Genomic DNA, 19,757 nt, shown 5'->3' with positions numbered 1-19,757 from the left:
AAAGCTAACAGCTATGGGGATATTCTAATGATTTCACCCTGAGTGCTCTGGCCCTGGCAGTGATTGAGCTTGTATTGAGCACCCTTCATATACAATGTTTGTTTGGGGAGAGAAAAGCAAGGGTAAGACTGGCAACACTTTATTCAGGAGGGGCACAGATGAGAAAGGGAGGCTTAGATGTAGTCTGTGAACTCCTTGAGGGAGTGCATTGTGTGTTACTCATTTCTGTGTCCCCAAGACTTAGCATGTGGCCTGACACAGAGTAAGTACTCAATATATGGTTGACGAGTCATTGAATAAATAAATGAATACACGAATCTATGTTGCTGTGGGGAATGTGTCATTTCTCTACAATCTACAAGACTGGAGTTCTTGAGATGGGGGTAAATGGGACATAGTAGGCACTCAATAAATGGTTGCTGACTGACTTAGTGGATGAAAGAATGTGTTTTCCTGCAACCAAGGCAGACCTAAACATTACGCCCAGAACAGTGGTTTACACATCGTAACTGGCCTGTAAAAGTACTTTGAATCTGATTTCTTCCTTCTATACAAAGGTGCAAAGGCCCTTCCACTTGGGCTTGGGCTTAAGCTGACTACCAACCTTCAACCTCTGTGTGAGGGAGAAAGGCTCCACTTCCCATCAGTTACTCCTGCGGATGGGGAAGTGTGTTGAATGGCTGGCTCAAGATCATGCAGTGATTTGTGGGTGATCTAAAAGGTTGAGCATGCATCTGTTTCTCTGATAGTAAGGGACTTCTAGTTCTTAGAGAATCTTAAATGACATTTGATCATATGCTGTACCTTTAAGGGAAGAATATTTTTCACCCTGACCCCCTAGCAGGGATTTCCTAATTTAAGCCTCACCTGGAAAAAAAAAAAAATTCTTTTGAGAAAAAGATTGTTAATAGTGAGGGAAATAAGTCTACCGCCAAAAACACTGGTGAATTTCTACATTTTCCATTTTTGCTCACATTCCCCCAGAACAGCTGTAGACATCTCAGTGGAATACTCACAAAAGTGGAGACTCGAACTCCCAGTCTGTGCTGATGTTGGCAGTGCCGTGGTTGGTTAGCGCTTTGATTCCCACCCCAGGCACAAAAGCCAATGAGGTATTTGGAAATGAAAAGGCCTTGATTTTTATACTGTAAAACCAGAAACAGAAGTTAGGGCAACTCTTCCAGCTTATCTCTTCAATCAAGCAAACTTGGGAACACAGTTGCAGAACTCTTACCAGTGAGGCCGCTGTGAATTCCTACAGAGAAAAGAGCCTCCTGTCTGCAGGGCTGTCTCTGGGAACTGCCTCCTAATTCTCCTCAAACTCCTACCAGGAAGTCCCTTGAATCCAGTTGATGAGGGAAATGAGCAAGTTTAGAAATATATATATATATATATATATATATATATATATATGTAATTTTTCTTCTCTCTCTCTCTTTTTTTTTTTTAGAGACGGGCCTCATTTGTCACCCTGGTTGGAGTGCAGTGGTGTGATCAAAACTCACTGCAACCTCAAACTCCTGGGCTCAGGTAATCCTCCTGCCTCAGCCTTCCAAACAGCTGGGTCTACAGGCATGTGCCATCACACTTGGCTAATATTTTTTATATTTTTTTTGTAGAGGCAGGATCTCACTATGTTGCCCAGGCTGGTCTTGAACTCCTGGCCTCCAGCAAGCCTCCTATCTCAGCCTCCCAAAGTGTTGGGATTACAAGAATGAGCCACCTCGCCTGGCCTAGAAATATATTTGTAAATAATCAAACAATCTACTTGTTTAGTTTATTTAAAGACAAAAAGAAGGCACAACATTGCCATCATTATTTTCCTTCAGCAGTTCCAGTGTTTCACAAAAGGGGTGATATTTGTATTTTGCATGGCACAGCTATTTTTTTTCTTTTTCTTTCTTTCTTTTTTTTTTTGAGACAGAGTCTCGCTCTGTTGCCCAGGCTGGAGTGCAGTGGCATGATCTCAGCTCACTGCAATCTCCGCTTCCTGGGTTCAAGGGATTCTCCTGCCTCAGCCTCTCGAATAGCTGGGACTACAGGCACATGCCACCACACATGGCTAATTTTTTGTAGTTTTAGAGAGACAGGCTTTCACCGTGTTAGCCAGGATGGTCTTGATCTCCTGACCTCGTGATCTGCCCACCTCGGCCTCCCAAAGTGCTGGGATTATAGGCGTGAGCCACCACGTCCAGCCCTTGGCACAGCTATTTTTGTAGAGGACTGTCATACACATTACAGGGCATTTGGTGCATATGCCAGTAGTAGTGTCCCTCCCCACCTGTCATTGGGACAATCAGAAACGTGCCTTCCTCCTATTTCCAAAGGTCCTCTATGTGGACAGTATCTTTGCTAGTGGAGAAACTTAGAGAGTTGACTTCCCCTAGGATTCTCTGGGCTGTCAAAAGGGTAACTAGGAGGCAGTGAGTTGCATGTAATCTGCAAAGGCAGATGACCACATGCATTATAAGAAATTATTATGAACGGCCGGGCGCGGTGGGTCACGCCTGTAATCTCAGCACTTTGGGAGGCTGAAGCGGGCAGATCACGAGGTCAGGAGTTTGAGACCAGCCTGGCCAACATAGGGAAACCCCATCTCTACTAAAAATATAAAAATTAGCTGGGTGTGGTGGTGCATGCCTGTAGTCCCAGCTACTCGGGAGGCTGACGCAGGAGAATCACTTGAACCGAGGAGGCAGAGGCTGTGGCGAGCCGAGATCTCCCCATTGCACACCAGCTCAAGTGACAGTGTAAGACTTCGTCTCAAAAAAAAAAAATTATTATGAACATCTATTGAGTGATTGCTACCTGCCAGGCATCGTGGTAAGTGCATTACATGCATTAGCTCATTTTAACTCTCACGGTAATCCTGTGAGGCGGTTGCTGTTTTTGCAATCCCCATTTCAGAGATAAGAAGATAAGAAAAGTGGCTTAAGTCGTATATAAGTGGCAGAACCAGACCTGGAACCCTCCTTAGTCTGACTTGAGACTGTACGCTTCACCACGAGGCTATGCCACTTCACAGACTGCCCAAAGGGTGCTTGACTTGGAGCCAAGTTTAGTACCAGCTGTAAAAACTTGGGCAAGACACTTAACCACATTCAGTCAATCACTCAGAAGAAGTGCTACTCACAGGTAGGTGGGGAAGACAAAATGAGTTCATCTGTGAATTATTGCACCCAAGAAAGGCATTCTTGTGAACAAAGATTAGGAAAAGTTTAAAACATAAATGTGATAACTGATAAGAAACAATTATTTGCTCATAATATTTCCTCTTCTATGCATCCTTTCCTACCTAGTCTCTGTCACACATCCTGAGTCCCACTGTGGGAAGAGGAAGCAGAGACTCATTTACTGTATCTTGGAAATATTTTAATTTTGATACATGCAGGTCTAACCAATTCTTTATAATTGCTGCAGAGTATTTCAAACTGTGGATGGATGTACCATTTCAAAAAAATCATTCCTACGTTGGTGGACATCTAGTTCTTTCTAGCACTTATGTATTATACACAATCTCACAGTGAACATCCTCATACATACTCTGCTTGTGTACATGTACTTCTCTTTTTTTTTTTTTTTTTTTTTTTTCTGAAATGGAGTTTCGCTCTGTCACCCAGGCTGGAGTGCAGTGGCATGATCTTGGCTCACTGCAAGCTCCGCCTCCCAGGTTCACGCCATTCTCCTGCCTCAGCCTCCTGAGTAGCTGGGACTATAGGCACCCGCCACCGCGCCCGGCTAATATTTTTGTACTTTTAGTAGAGATGGGGTTTCACCGTGTTAGCCAGGATGGTATCAATCTCTTGACCTTGTGATCCGCCCACCTTGGCCTCCCAAAGTGCTGGGATTACAGGCATGAGACACTGCGCCTGGCCATGTACATGTACTTCTCTAAGGAGGATGCTGAGAAGTGGAATTGCTGGGTCAAAGAACATATAGATGGATAGATAGATAGATAGATAGATAGATAGATAGATAGACAGACAGATAGATAGGCACACACACATATATACACAAAGATACACACACACATATATATATAAGATTACTGTATTTTTACTGTCCCTTTTCTATGACTAGATATATTTAGATATAAAAGTACTTATCATTGTATTACAATTGCTTACGGTATTTAGTGCAGTCACTTGTTATACAGGTTTGTAGCCTAGGAGCATTAGGCTATCTCATACAGCCTAGGTGTGTAGTTAGCTATACCATCTAGGTTGTGTAAATATACCCTATAACATTTGCACAATAATGAAATCACTTAATAAGGCATTTATCAGAACATATTCCTGTTGTTAAGCAATGCATGACAGTAATTTAAAATCTTGTAGTAATCACATTTTAAAAAGGGAAAAGAGAGGTGAAATTAATTTTCTTAATATTTTTACTTAAGCCAATATATCTAAAACATTGTCATATCAACATGTAACCAATATAAAAATTAATAATGAGATATTTTATTTTCTTTTTTAAAAAAAATAAATTTTCAAAACCTTGTATGTATTTTATACTCATGATACACCTCAATTCAAACACTGGCTTTTATGAGAGATACTGACCTATATATGTTTAGCATCCTAAATCCAAAATTTTTAGGAGCTGACATGATGCTCAAAGGGAATGCCCCTTGGAGCATTTTGGATTTTTGGATTAGGGATGCTGAACTGGTAAGGAAGTATAATGCAAATATTCCAAAATTCAAAACAATTACCAATCTGAAATATGTCTTGTCCCAAACATTTTGGATAAGGGATACTCAACCTGTATTTAGATTTGATAACATTTTCAGTTGAAAAAGTAAACTTACAAAATTGTTCCAAACATACTCAAAAGCTTTTCAGTAGTCAAACTGAGCATCAGTTTTTATAATTAAAACTAATGAAAATTAAATAAATAAAAATGCATTTCCTCAGTTGTACCAGTTGCATTTAGTGTTTAACAGCCACCTGTGGCTAGTGGCTACTGTTTAGACAGCACAGGCCTAAAATTGTTGTATTGGTTTATCTACCCTGTCAAGCAATGCATGAAAATACCTGTTTCTCCCCATCTCCACCTACACATGATATTATACAATTCTTCCTGTACTTTTCTGCTGTGGCATTATGATTGTAATTGAATGTTTTGTAAATATATATTTAATGTTCATCTCTCCCACTGGACTTTAAGGGCAGGTATGTTGTTCACTACAATATCCCCTATTGCTTTCTCTTTTTTTGAGACAGGGTCTCACTCTGTCTCGGCTGGAGTGCAGTGGCACAATCATGGCTCACTGCAACCTTGACCTCTGGGGCTCCAGAGATCCTTCCACCTCAGCCTCCCATGTCACTGGGACTACAGGTGTGCGCCATCATGCCCGGCTAATTTTTTTGTATTTTTGGTAGAGATGGGTTTTCGCCATGTTGCCCAGGCTGGTCTCAAACTCCTGAGCTCAAGTGATCCTCCCACCTCAGCCTCCCAAAGTGTTGGGATTACAGGTGTGAGCCACTGCGCCCAGCCTAATATCCCCTATTCCTAGGACAAGGCTTGGTATGTAGTAGGTGCTCAATAAATACTTGTTGAATGGCTAACTTTATACAGACCAGAGCATTAGCCAGGAACTTTCCCTAAGTCACCATCTCTCTTCCTTGTTGTCAAAACCTCTTGGTTTTGGGCTGGGTGCGTTGGCTCACACCTGTAATCCCAGCACTTTGGGAGGCCGAGGGTAGCAGATCACTAGGTCAGGAGATTGAGACCATCCTGGTTAACAGGTTGAAACCCCGTCTCTACTAAAAATACAAAAAAACATTAGCCGGGCGTGGTGGCGGGTGCCTGTAGTCCCAGCTACTCGGGAAGCTGAGGCAGGAGAATGGTATGAACCTGGAGGTGGAGCTTGCAGTGAGCAGAGATAGCACCACTGCACTCCAGCCTGGGCGATAGAGTGAGACTCCATCTCATCTCAAAAAAAAAAAAAAAAAAAAAAAACCAGAAAAACAAAAAAACAACCCTCTTGGTTTTATCATTGACAGCAGGGGAATGATCACTCCAAAGGGTCGGAGAGCAGGGAATTATCACTGGATTGTTAAAATCTTTAATAATTGGGGCAAATTGTGAATCACAGTCACACAGAGAACCCCTTAGAAAAGCTTGACTCTCCCTTGACCTTTAAGACTGAGCTCCAGATGGACAAAGCTACCCTCTCCTTATACGGCCTTTGGGGCTTTTGCTGGAGACTATGGCAGAGATTGTCAGTTGCTGTCTGAACTTCCAATTCACTTTCTTCCCTAAATATCCCTGATTTTATTGGGAATGACAAAGTTGTTTGGTTGGAAAACTAGTTTTCCAGTCTCCCTTGCTAATAAATATGGCCATATAATTAAGTTCTGTCCATTGTTGGTTAGGCAGGATCTTATTAGGGTAGAGCTTCAGAAAAACTCATTAATAAAGAAGACTGACTCAGCTTTTAAGAACCCCTTTACCCTCGTCTCTTCCTCCTTTTAGCTGTCTGAAACATGATTTGATGGCTGGAACTGCAGTGGCCATATTGAGCCATGAGGCAAACTTGAGAATAGAAACCAGAGCTAAGGATAGCAGAAGAGAAAAAGATAAGAAGGCTGGATTCTGATGAAATTGTGGGACTTCCGTAGGATTCCTCCACTGTTTCCTTTGAGTTTCTTATAAGAAGCAAAATGCTCTTCTCTTTTACTTACTTTGAAAAATTGTAGTTTACGTAATCAACCTTTAGAAATTCAAGAGACTCAGAACCGCTTAAATCTGGGAGGTTCTTTTCTTTTAGCATTCGCTCAATTATCTCCATTCCAGCTTGAACACCTGTGAAGGAAACAAGACAGTATCTGTTGATAATGACAAAGATAATAACAACATAATAGCATTAACCACACAAATACAATTTATTGAGTAAGACAAGCCCTTAGATACTTAGAAAACGGCAACCCCACAAAGTGGGTATTATTGTCCCTGGTTTACAGATGAAAACTCTGGTTCTCAGAGAGGCTAAGGAACTTGTCCAAGACCACAGAGCTAACATGAGAAATTTTCATTATGTCGGGAGAACAAAAGAGTTTTATCACAGGACAGTGTGAGAAGAAAAGTATAGCATTTTCTTCAGGCCAGGAGCAGTAGCTTATGCCTGTAATCCCAGCACTTTGGGAGGTTGAGGCAGGAGGATCGCTTGAGCCCAGGAGTTTGAAACCAGCCTGGGAAACACTAAGACCCTGTCTCTACAAATAAAAAAAAATTAATTAAAAATTAGCTGGGGCATAATGGTGCATGCTTATAGTACCAGTGACTCAGGATGCTGAGTTGGAAGGATTGCTTGGTCCTGGAGGTTGAGGCTGCAGTAAGCCATGATTGCACCATTGTACTCTAGCCTGGGCAGCAGAGTAAGACCCTGAGCCTCAGAGAAGTTCACTGTTGCCCAAATCATACAGCTAAGAACTGGCGGAGCCAGTGGTCAAATTCAGACACTTTGGCTCCAGAATCTGTGTGCTATGGACAGTTCCAGAAGGTTATTCTACACTCTTCTTTCGTTTCAGATTCTTAAGCTCAAGAATTTTTGGCCTGAGGTTCATGGGCTGTAGGAAACTCCTGAACCACCTGAAATTCTAATAAAAAACTGTGGGTGACTTGTGTGTGCATATGTGTCTCATTTTTGGGGGGAGAGAATCTACATTTTCACCAGATTTCTCCTGATATTTTTAAAAAGTTGCTAGCCACTGCTTTTGTTTCATCCTGGAATAACCCATCAGCTTCTTTATATGGAAGCATCACAGAACACATTTCTCTGAGCTCATTGGGGAAAGGAGACCTTTCCTGCATTAAAGAGCTGAGAAAAGTAACCTCCATAGTTAATGAAGAACATTTACTTTCAACCTTTTCAAGGAGGAAATATTGCCTTTATGCCTTATTTTGCAGTTTAAGTTCCTTTCCAGTTATTCTATACCTGTTGGGGATGACGAAGAGCAGGTTTTATCCTCTAAAATGCCAGAAAAAAATATTGCAATATGGTGATGCAAAGATAGATATAAACAGTGTGAAGATGGAGCCAAAGGTACTACCAGAGAGCTTAGGTTTGAATCCCAACTTTCCCACTGAATAGCTTGTGTGACTCTGCAAGTTACATAGCTTCGCTGTCCCTTACTTTCTTCATCTATGACTTGGGGACAATAGTAACGTTGGAGGGGTCTGTTTACACATGTGAAAATGACAGCAGCTGATACCTGTTGGGCCATACTTGCTATGGCCAGACACCATTCTAAGTGCTTTACATATGTTAATTCATGTATTTTCCACAACAATCCTATGGGTAGGTACTATAATTTTCATTTTCATCTCCATTTGTTTTTTTGTTTTTTTCGTTTTTTGAGACAGTCTTGCTCTGTCACCAGGCTGAAGTGTAGTGGTGCGATCTCGGCTCACTGCAACCGCCACCTCCCGGGTTCAAGTGATTCTCCTGCCTCAGCCTCCCAAGTTGCTGGGACTACAGGTGCGTGCCACCACGCCCAGTTAGTTTTTGTATTTTTAGTAGAGATGGGGTTTCACCATGTGGGCCAGGATAGTCTCAATCTCTTACCTCGTGATCCGCCCACTTCGGCCTCCCAAATTGCTGGGATTACAGGTGTGAACCACTGCGCCTGGCCTTCCATTTTAAAAAAATATCTTGCAGATACTACTAATAACAGACACATCAGATCTCTTTCTAGAAAATGTGGAGACACAAATCATTGATAAAATTTTAAAAATACCTAATTTGTATTGAGTGCCTATCTATGCTAGGACTCCACACACATCCTCTCCTCTCTTCTTGGATCCTCACAGCAACCCAATGAGAAAGTGTTATTATCCTTGTTCCACATAGGAGGCAGCTGAGGCTCGGGGAGGTTCAGTAACTTGCCCAAGAGCCCACAGCTAGTGAGCAGCATTATCCAGAGCTTAGAGGAACAGGGTGTAGATGATAGAGTGTAGGTTTCAAGATCCGGCAGCACAGACCTGAGTTTTGCTGAGTCCCTTACTGCTGTGAGACTTGGGAAATGTCATGTTCCTCCTCTATAAAATGACAACAGCTTCTTTGTAGGGTTGTTGGTGGAATTAGATCAACATACAGCCCAGAAAGCACACTGAAAGAGCCTGGCCATGGTAGATGCTCAAGAAATGATTCTGAATTCAAAGCCTGCCCTTCTCTACTAGCCCTTGCCGTATTTCCTGTGGATGGGAATATAGCCCATGGATGATCCTGTTTGATCCTCACCTCACAGTAAGTGTAGGTAGGTAGGCACCATTTTTATCACCCCATTTTCCATATGAGAAAATCCACTGGCCCAAGGCCATATATCAAGGAAAGCAACAGAACTGACCTTCACAGTCATGTGGATAGACTTCAGATCTGTTCTTTTAGTGACTCTGCTCTAGAGGGTGAAAAACAAACTGCACAACTCTAATACTGTTACAGGGTATCTATTTCTGATATATATTTGTATGCACATCAGCATATCAGTATAGTAACAAGATGCACATACATGCATACAAACATACATATATTCCTGGTATGTATTTCTACACACATCATTGTTCACATAACGTTTGTGCAAGATGGCTCAATTTTAGATTTCCTGCACTAGATGATGTACTAGGGGAAAAACAAGGAGTTGCCTTCAAATCCTCCCTCCCTCCCCTCCCTCCCTCTTTCCCTCCCTCCCTCCTTTCTTTCTTTCTTTCCCTCCTTCCTTCCCTCCCTCCTTCCATTCTTCCTACCCTCCCTCCTTCCCTCATTTATTTATTTTTGCTGGTATAGTAGAAGAAGCATTTCTTGGTTAGGCTTAGTTAGGTATTTCTTGGTTAGACTTGCAATGCTTAGGTTGACTGCTTTAGTTAAAGAGGACTGAGAAAGATCCATCAACCTACCTTTAACTAATCGCAAGTTTCACAGGAGAAAATACGTCCATATACTTTGATTTTTGCAGTCCATTCCCTCTCCACAATCTGCTCCCACCTCATCTTAGCCCAAGGAAAATCACATCCCAACATTTGTCCCTCCCTAGTGTTTATAAACGTTCTCTAAAGGAGTGCCTTTTAACCTTTCGGTGTCTCAGACTCCTTTGCACATCCAATAAATATTATGGAGCCTCTCCTCAGAAAAACGCACAGTCAGACCAGGCGCGGTGGCTCATGCCTGTAATCCCAACACTTTGGGAGGCGGAGGCGGATGGATCACGAGGTCAGGAGCTCAAGACCATCCTGGCTAACATGGTGAAAGCCTGTCTCTACTAAAAATACAAAAAATTAGCTAGTGTGGTGGTGGGCACCTGCAGTCTCAGCTACTTGGGAGGCTGAGGTAGGAGAATGGCGTGAACCTGGGAGGCGGAGCTTGCAGTGAGCAGAGATCGCGCCACTGCACTCCAGCCTGGGTGACAGAACGAGACTCCGACTGAAAAAAAAAGAGAGAGAGAGAGAAAAAAACAGTCACCCATATTACATTCTCACCCAATTTTAGGGAAGTCTAAGTCCCTTTTGAAACCAAGCCCTTTCTGAAGCTACAAGGTGTTGCTTTTACTTCCAAATCTCCTTTCCTCTATCCCATAAATGTGTCTTATTTGAAACCCTTAGATTTTCACTATGTTTATATGTGGGAAAGAGAGAGAAAGAGAATCTGTGCTGTGTTTGGACATGCCTCCCATCAAGTTGACTCTTTTTTGGGCAGCACTTTCTTCTCAGCCATCTTAGGAGTTTCACCCCACAGTAGAGCTTGTCTCAGTCAGGAGACAGCCCAAGTTATGAGCTGTTGAGTTTGGGTCACAGACCCCACCTAGTGGGCCTGAGATCTGGCTTCTGAAAGCATCCAACTCACCATAGTCAAGTGCCCTCTGAGTAATCCTTGCCTTGATTCCAGGGTAAATGGTCTGAGAGGATGAGAGGCAGAGATTCCACAGGAGGAAACATCCCCAGAGGACTGGGATTGTCTTTGTACACATCTGAAATTAACCAACAGTTATGGTTCCTTTATTATTCTTGACTTTCTCTTTGGTCAATGAAATCCAACATTTCTAGGTTTTCTCATTTTTATTGTTTACTTCCAGAATTCAATCCATCCATCCATCCATCCATCCATCCATCCATCCATCCATCCACCCACCCATCTATCCACTCTCCCAACCATCCATCCATTCATTCAGCAATCATTTATTGAACACACCAGAATGTGTTCTAGGTGCTGAGGGTGTAGTGTTGACCTACACATGGCCCCTGACCTACGCTTTTCACAGACTAGTGGTGAATATGCATCCTTCAGGGCCAGTTCCATGTCCCTCTCTGTGAAAACTTCCCTCACCAAGTCATTTTACCCTGGGCTCATCACACTCTCCTCTGGGATCTCACCACACTTTACACAATGCATATGCATCCATTAGAACATCTGACACACCATGTTGTCTGTTTGCAGGCAGGACTCCTCCTCTCACCCTGGTTCAAGCCAGTACCATTTCACATAGATTTTTGTGATAGCCTCCTTACTGGTCTCCCTGCTTTGGCCATTGCTCCTTTCTGGCCATTCTCCACATCACAGCCAGAGTGAGTCTCTTAAAATGAAAGTTAGATCATGTTACCCCCCACCCCCACTAAAGCCCTTCAGTGGTTCCCCATCTTAGTGTAAACGCCAAAGTCATTTCATCAGCTACAAGGTGTAGAGGGCCTTGTAGCTGACGGAATGACCCTGTGCCTCTACTTCCTCATTGACCTCTGTCCTTAACACATACACCTGGCTCTCATCGTCCCAGCATCACTGGCTAATTTGATCTTTCTTTAATGATCTAAGTAGCCTGTATGCCAGGATCTTTGTATTTGCTCTCCCCTCTTCCTGGCCTAGTCTCCCTCAAAGAACCAGGTCTTACACTTCTTCAGATACCTCCTCAAGTGTTTTCTCAGCAAAGTCTTCCCTAGCCACTCTATGCAGAACACGGACACCTTCCCTGTGGCCCTGTTATTAAGATCACCAGTGCTTTATTTTCTCCAAAGCACTTATCATCATCTAGTGTAGTATCCAGTTACTGATGTGTGTATTGTCTGTCTCCTCTGCTGGAATTTTTAGGCTTCGTGGGGAAGGACTTCGTCACTTTAGTGCCCTGAATAGCAAGTGGCACACAGCAGGCATTAGGGAACTATTGAATGACAGACTGAATGAATGAATGAATGAAGTCTCTTTCGCAAGCTTTGAACTGGGCCATGTGTGCCTTATGGGTTCTCCAGCATCTGGGGAAGCCCTTGATCTTAGTATACACCATCTGGTATTGTGACTGTCTTTTTACTTGTCTATCCCTTTGTCATGGGGATTGTGTCTTACTTCGATAACTCTGGAGTCCAGTACAATACCTGGCACATAGTAGGCACACAACAAATTTTTGGTCAAATAAACATTCTCTGCAGAGAGGGACCACATCTTCTTTACCGTTATATCACCCATACCTAGCATACATGAATGATTAATGTATGTTTGTTGAATAGACCAAACAAATTAATGCCATCACATTTTCTTGAGAGATGAAGCACAGGCCCCCAACAGCAGCAGTAATTTGGGTTTCCTTTAATGAAAATCAAGTGAGTAATGCATTCACAGGCCTTGTTTCTAGTTTGGAAGTTACAATCTGGGTAAGCTATCACTGCTGCATTTACACATGCAAAAGATTCACAGGTGGCAGGTACGACTGTGCTAACACACAAACATGAAACAAATCAAGGCAGGCCCAGGAAGGTGACCTTGTGGATGTGGTCAGAGAGGAAGAAGTAGGCCAGGTGTGGTGGCTCATGCCTATAATACCAGCACATTGGGAGGCCAAGGCAGGAGGACTGCTTGAGCCCAGGAGTTTAAGACCAGCCTGGGGAACGTGGCAGGACCCCATCTCTACAAAAAATAAAAAATTAGGCCGGGCATATTGGCCTACGCCTGTAATCCTAGCACTTTGGGAGGCCGAGGCAGGCGGATCACAAGGTCAGGAGATCGAGACCATCCTGGCTAACACAGTGAAATCCCATCTCTACTAAAAATACAAAAAATTAGCCGAGCGTGGTGGCAGGTGCTTGTAGTCCCAGCTACTCGGGAGGCTGAGGCAGGAGAATGACATGAACCCGAAAGGTGGAGCTTGCAGTGAGCCGAGATCACGCCACTGCACTCCAGCCTGGGCGACAGAGCAAGACTCTGTCTCAGAAAAATAAAAAATTAGCTGAGGGTGGTAGTGCACACCTGTAGTCCCAGCAACTTGGGAGGGTGGGGTGGGAGAACTGCTTGAGTCTGGGAGGTGGAGGCTGCAGTGAACTGTGATCATGCCACTGCACTCCAGCTTGGGCAACAGAGCAAGATCCTGTCTCAAAATAAAATAAAATAAAAGAGGAAATGGTGAAGGCCACGTGTTTAGACAGAGGGAAGGGTCAGGTCAGGTGGCCAGGTAAGGATTCAGAGAGGACTAGGATTCAGGCGCACCCTTGGTGAAGGAAAAGAGGTCATTGTAAGAGGTGGAGCACTTGGCCAAAGTAGGTGAGAGGTTTGATTAAGGGGGGTGGGGGGTAGGCTTTAAGGTGAGGCCATGGAGGTGGGAGTGGGGCAATGTAGACAAAGGGGATTTCTAGAGAATTTACTTGAAAAGAACAGAGAAGTCTGATTAGGGATGGAAGTGTGCAGGCAAGGCCACTGCTAGCCTATTTTGGGCTTTTGTGTGAAATGGGAAAAAGCACCCCTCTGGAGAGATGCCAGCCTCTTGGCACAAAGTGGAGCCAGTGGAAAGCATTTTAGGAAAACCCCACACCAGTGCACGCAGCTGGGTGGGAGGTGGAAGGGCTATCCTACGTACCCATTGGGCTGGAATTTTGTCTAATGCAAAAACTCCCCAACTTATACAGAGGGCCTGTGCTCAGATTAGAGAATGCTCATGTGGGTATTTTGCTGGAGGCCAAAAGGTTTAGAAATAAGGTCTTAACCTGTCTGTGCATAAGTTCATCTTCAGGTCTGAGAAGGCTGGCTGGGTCAACCTAATTACATCTCTCACCTGATCTTCCAGGAGCCCCCTCTATACCCCACCATCCAGCCAAACTGAACTACTGGTCCCTAAACACATGCCACGTTTTCTGCCTAATGCTATTGCCTATGTTTTTCCCTCCACCTACGTCTGCAGAAACCCTGCATATCCCTAAGGCCCATTTAAAACACCATCTTCTTTCTAAAGCCATTTATGACTTCTCTGAGCTAATTTCATTTCCTCTTGAACCCTTGATAAAAATATATATTTATTCATGTGTGTGTGTTTCTTTTTTGGCTTATGATTTGCCTTCCCTATCAGAATATAAGTGCATGAAGGCAGAGACTGCATCTGGTTTGGAGGTCCTAGGTCTGGCTCAGTGCCTGGGATAGAGTGAGTGACTGTTAAGTGTTGGTAGAATGAATCGATGAATTAATAAATGAAGGAATATCCCTTACCTTACTCTATCATGTATTACACTTCTTCACAGAGATGGTTAACAAAGTATTTATGTACTAGTAAACTGCAGGCATCCATCAAAACAGATGTTGCCCACAGGCCTGGAGCAGGGGCCAGGAAGTTGAGTGCTAGATCTTTGGGAGGACAGGGGATGTCTTGCGGGAGGGGCCAGAGTAGTTGGAAGCACTGGGAATAGGAGGGGGACACTCAGAGTAATGGCTTCTTACCCTTAGCTATTAAAGCATTTCAATATTTTACCACTGATACGGCCTTATGAATCCAGTGTGATATTTCTGCCCTGAAGAGTTGGTTTGGGTTCTACAGGACAAGCTACAGAAGGAACCTGGGCAGCAGTGTTGGGAGCAGAGCTAAGAAAGGATCACTTGAGGATGGTCAGAGTGCAGACAGCACTAAGGGAAGCACAGGGAAATGGGAGGGTTGAGAGCCGAGGGGAAGGGATTTGGGTAGGAGAGGACGATCTCTGGCCAAGCAATGAGTGATCGGAAGGTTGGAGGAAATGTGGTGAGTGGGATAAGGGGGTGTAAAGCCCTCCAAGTCCTGGAAGGCAGAGTGACAGTAACAGCATCTTAACACTCTGAATGGATGCACGTACCTCCTGCAGTTGCTAAGTCCAGTTGGTCTTCTGCTGTGCTGGGCCTTTCTTGATCCTTTAGTTGCCCTTGGGGGTTAGTCAAGGTGTCCTGGAAAGGGGGATAAGTAGAGATGAATTATGCGAGTGAGGAGAACACTTCTGGGACTCAGGTTAGTGGCTACTGACCAACTGGTATAGAAGCATTTCCACATTTTAACATATGGCCAGGCCAAACTGAAAAGCAGTCTTGCTAATATCACTGCTGGCTAAAAATTGTAAATGAGTGTGTTATGCCAAGACAGGCATTAGAGAGATTTTTGTTTTAAAAGAGCAAAATAAGCCAAGTGCGGTGGCTCACGTCTATAATCCCAGTACTTTGGGAGGCCAAAGTGGGCAGATCATAAGGTCAAGAAATCAAGGCCATCCTGGCTAACACGGTGAAACCGTCTCTACTAAAAATACAAAAATTAGCCAGGCGTGGTGGCGCCCGCCTGTAGTCCCAGCTATGCAGGAGGCTGAGGCAGAAGAATCGCTTCAACCCGGGAGGCAGAGCTTGTAGTAAGCTCAGATTGTGCCACTGCACTTCAGTCTGGCGACAGAGCAAGACTCCGTCTCAAAAAAAAAAAAAAAAAAAAAAAAATTTTCATAGCAATGGAAAGCAATGGGAAAGAACGTTAAGACCAAAATGTTTATACCTATTAGATTGTGTACAAATTAAGGCAGACATGGTATCTCTCTGTCTGGCACATGGAAGGACCCCAATTAATATATGCTCACTGATCAACTGAGTGACTTAAAAGATTCCAGTTAACTAAGAAGGGCTCTACAAATGGTTAGGAAAATAAAGCAAAAACCAAACCATCATATTTTTAATATAGAGCTCTCCATTTCCACAGTGAAAAAGAACATAATAAACCAAAGAAGAGATATTACTTATGAATGGAATAACAACTAAAATAATAAATTTTTGTTTCTTTACCCTTTATAAAACTCACACTTGTTTGAAGTAGATGTTATTATTATCTTACTCCCATTTTAGACACGTGGACATGGAGACTTAGAGAATCTGATGACTCGTCCAGGATCCCACAGTACGTAAGGCACCTGGGAACCCAACCTTGTTCTTCTGGTTCCTAATTCTAGTGTTGATGAATTTATTTTTATTGAATGACTCTATATATGCTAGGGTTTTCATTTTCATCTGGGAATTTTAAATAGAAGTTGCTTGACGCCATTTTCAAGGTGGAAAAATTCAATAAGCATCTAGAAACGTCCAAGCATCACAGTGCAAATCCCTTATTTTCTTGGACACAACTGGAGTTTTAAATTCCCTGCCAGCAGTAACACCTGTTTCCCCTTCTTGGTTAAAAAAAGTTTCTGAAGTGGTACACTCTGATGGAGATCCAGGAATCCAAAATTGCAGACAGGAAAACATATTTTTCCTCTAGAAATTTTGTGAGTGAAATAAATTACTGGGGTATGAAGGGGTGAATTGTACGTAACTTTTGGTTGAATTGTTCAGTTAGGATGATAACTTGTGGGCAGGGGAGGAAAGGAACCTTGTCAAGCAAGGTGATGACTACTAAAAGGTTAAGTAATTTGGCTGACAAGTGCAGGCAGGGCTAGCTGCCTGTTACTAGGATCCAAGATCACTTAAAAACCCAGCTAGCAAGTTATCTATTTTGTTGCTTCTGGGGAATTGCTTCTTTCCAAGATTCAAAATCTCAGTAGTCATTATTTTTCCATACAAATATACAGTCAGAATAATACTCTTAAATTAAATGGTCCTTGTGTGAGTCATCCTGACAACTAGGAATAAGAAAATGCCAGTCCAATTTAGGAAACACCTGAAACTCGCAGATGGGCCTACTACTACTGCTCCTTGGCAAGAGCTTTGGCTGACTCTGGAGAAACTGATTAAGGGAGTAATGAATGAGTAAAATGTAGCCTTCAAAACAGAGGCGCAGGTTGAAAAATGAAGTTTGACAGGTTTAAAGAAGTCTAGACTAGAAGGGTACTCCAACATGTTGGTTAAGACAAAATGACTGTACCTAAGAAGTCTAAATCGACAGGTACGGACTATGGGCGGAATATTTCAAGGGATCCAGTCCTCACATCTAGTTTTATAGCAACATCTCTAATGACAAGGACCTTGAGAATTCACACCACATCTTTTCCCCAAAACTCTGTGCCTAACACCAACAAGTTCAACAGTCCAGGCAAGTGGGTGGCTAGTTTTGCTCCGGCAGGATCTAGGTCACGGATGTGCTTTAAGACCTGCCTTGAAAACACAGAGATTATAACCACTCCTTAGTCCTAATCATGCTGATTTTGAGAGACACGATAGAATTTTCTGCCACTGTGCTGGGTTCCCCTCTGAAATGGAGGCAAAAATAAGTTCAGATCACTGAGCAACCCTCTTAACATCGTTCCACGATGCAAAACTAAGTAGGTGGTTTAAACCAACTCTTTTCTCTTTCTTATGGCTGTTTAGTTTTCACTAAAGCTGTTTGCCTAAGAAGCCTCCAGGTGGGACATCACACAAACAAAGATACAGAAAATTCTAGGCAGACAATAATAATAACCCAGGATATATGGTAGCTGCCTGTTTAAAGTGTCCTACCAAATCTGGGACATCTCCAGTTTGGAGATCATGGCTGGCAGAGACCCGAAGTTTGTTCATGATTCTTACCTCAAGCAGAGGAAGTATCCAAAGCTGGAGAGCACCTTCGATTCCCTCTGCCTTTGAAGCTGATGTGTTCTCCACCTTGCGCCTTAAACTCAGCTGCTGAAAAGCCAAGATAATTAAGTCTGACTCATCTCAGTGGTGAATTTTTTTAATGCCTCTTTCAAAATGTGATACATAATTGCTTCACTACAATTACCCAATGGCATGAATGAACACTACAGTATCTACCTAGATGAACAGACAATGCCACCTATGCAATAATTATCTTCCTGCAAAACACACACACACACACACACACACAGCTTGTGAAATTGTGATGGCTACTTTACCAAAATGATTGCAAACGGTGTTAAACTGAATTGGAAGAGGAAGAATTTTCCTGTCTGGAATCATAAGCTGGTTCCTTCTGGTCAGGGTGCCTGCAGTGGAGGGCTCTACTACTGCCCAGAATACCTTTGGGACTTGTGGTGGATCATCAGATTCAGTCTGAAAGCATGAGGCTTGACAATCGGGCTGACCTAGTTACCATCTTTATCATTCAGGGTAGGATCTCAGTTGGCATCTCTCAGTGTCCATCCGCTCCTTTTCAGAATGTTGTTAATGACTTCCTGTTCCAGCACTCCTTAAACGTAAGCTGGGTGGATGGGTTCATCAACTATTATACAACTTAACATTTTTAGATGCCAAACCCCAACCCTACTCTCATCTCCAATAAATGCATTTTAGTTAATGTATTTTATTTATTTTTATTTATTTATTTTTTGAGATAGAGTCTCGCTCTGTCACCCAGGCTGGAATGCAGTGGAGTGATCTTGGCTCACTGCAACCTCTGCTCCCTGGGTTCAAACAATTCTCCTGCCTCAGCCTCCCTAGTAGCTGGGATTCCAGGAGTGCGCTACCATGCCCAGCTAATTTTTTGTATTTTTAGTACAGACAGGGTTTCGCCATATTGGTCAGGCTGGTCTCCCACTCCTGACCTCAAGTGATCCACCTGCATTGGCCTCATAAGTGCTGGGATTACAGATGTGAGCTATCATGCCCGGCCATTAATGTATTTTAGATGGCCAGGGATTTGATTGTATGGAGTTTTTTTTTTTTTTTTTAGACAGTCTCACCCAGGCTGGAGTGCAGTGGCGTGATATTAGCTCACTACAACCTCTGCCTCCAGTGTTTAAGCGATTCTCGTGCCTTAGACCCCTGAGTAGCTGGAATTACAGGTGTACACCACCAAGCTTGGCTAATTTTTGTATTGTTAGTAGTGACGGGGTTTCACCATGTTGGCCAGCTGGTCTCGAACTCCTGACCTCAAGTGATCAGCCTGCCTCGGCCTCCCAAAGTGCTGGGAATACAGGCATGAGCCACCGCACCCAGCCTGATTGCATGAAGTTCTTGTGACTTATCTACACTTTTTTGGATAACACAGGGTGACTAACTGTCCTGGTTTCCCCCAGAATGCAGGATTTTCAGTACTAAAACCAGGATAGTCCTGGGAAAATCAGGATGATGTCAGTCTGGAAGGAACCACAGATGCTTTCACTTGACATTGTCCATACCTCTCACAGCTTTTCAGCAGAGTTATACCTTGAGTTATATTTACTGATTTGAACTGAGTTTCCTTAGGGTAAAGTGGGTAGAGAAATAGTAACTTCCTTGATAGGTTCTGGTGAAGAAAAACATAATAACATGTGAGAGTGTGCTATTAAAACTGTCAACTGCGGTGAAATTCTACTCATTAGCATGTGGCCATATCAGTAATGATACAGTGTAGAGACACTCTTCATGGAATCATTTCTTGTCAGTCATCATAGATGAATCCATTCATTCAATCAACAGATTTACTGAGCACCTAACAATGTGCAAAGTTCTCTACAGCAAAACAGACGAAATCTTTGTCCACAAGGAGTTTATGTTTTAGTCGATGGAGACAAAATAAGTAAGCAAACAATAAAATAAACAAACATGTATAAATTGTGACATGTACTATGAAGGAAATAAGGGAATGTCATTGGTAAGGTGG

At 43.1% G+C, this 19,757-nt stretch overlaps 1 long non-coding RNA gene across 3 annotated transcripts in view; it reads right to left on the bottom strand.

The window, feature by feature from the left end:
- Positions 1-1,016: 1,016 nt before the first annotated feature.
- The window catches only part of LOC111524026, a 26,278-nt gene continuing 7,537 nt past the window's right edge, over positions 1,017-19,757 (bottom strand). For 2 of the 3 annotated variants that reach the window (XR_003306906.2, XR_003306907.2), the window contains exons 2-6: positions 17,744-17,839; positions 15,073-15,160; positions 10,847-10,970; positions 6,693-6,813; positions 1,017-1,145 (exon numbers count right to left, since the gene is read on the bottom strand). This is a non-coding gene — a long non-coding RNA (uncharacterized LOC111524026). The remainder of the gene's footprint in view (positions 1,146-6,692; positions 6,814-10,846; positions 10,971-15,072; positions 15,161-17,743; positions 17,840-19,757) is intronic. The other variant, XR_003306908.2, reaches the window with a different exon arrangement.

This window comes from Piliocolobus tephrosceles, chromosome 19 (assembly GCF_002776525.5).
Source record: "Piliocolobus tephrosceles isolate RC106 chromosome 19, ASM277652v3, whole genome shotgun sequence".
NCBI classification, from domain to species: domain Eukaryota; kingdom Metazoa; phylum Chordata; class Mammalia; order Primates; family Cercopithecidae; genus Piliocolobus; species Piliocolobus tephrosceles.
This window is presented reverse-complemented; position numbering and strand designations above follow the sequence as displayed.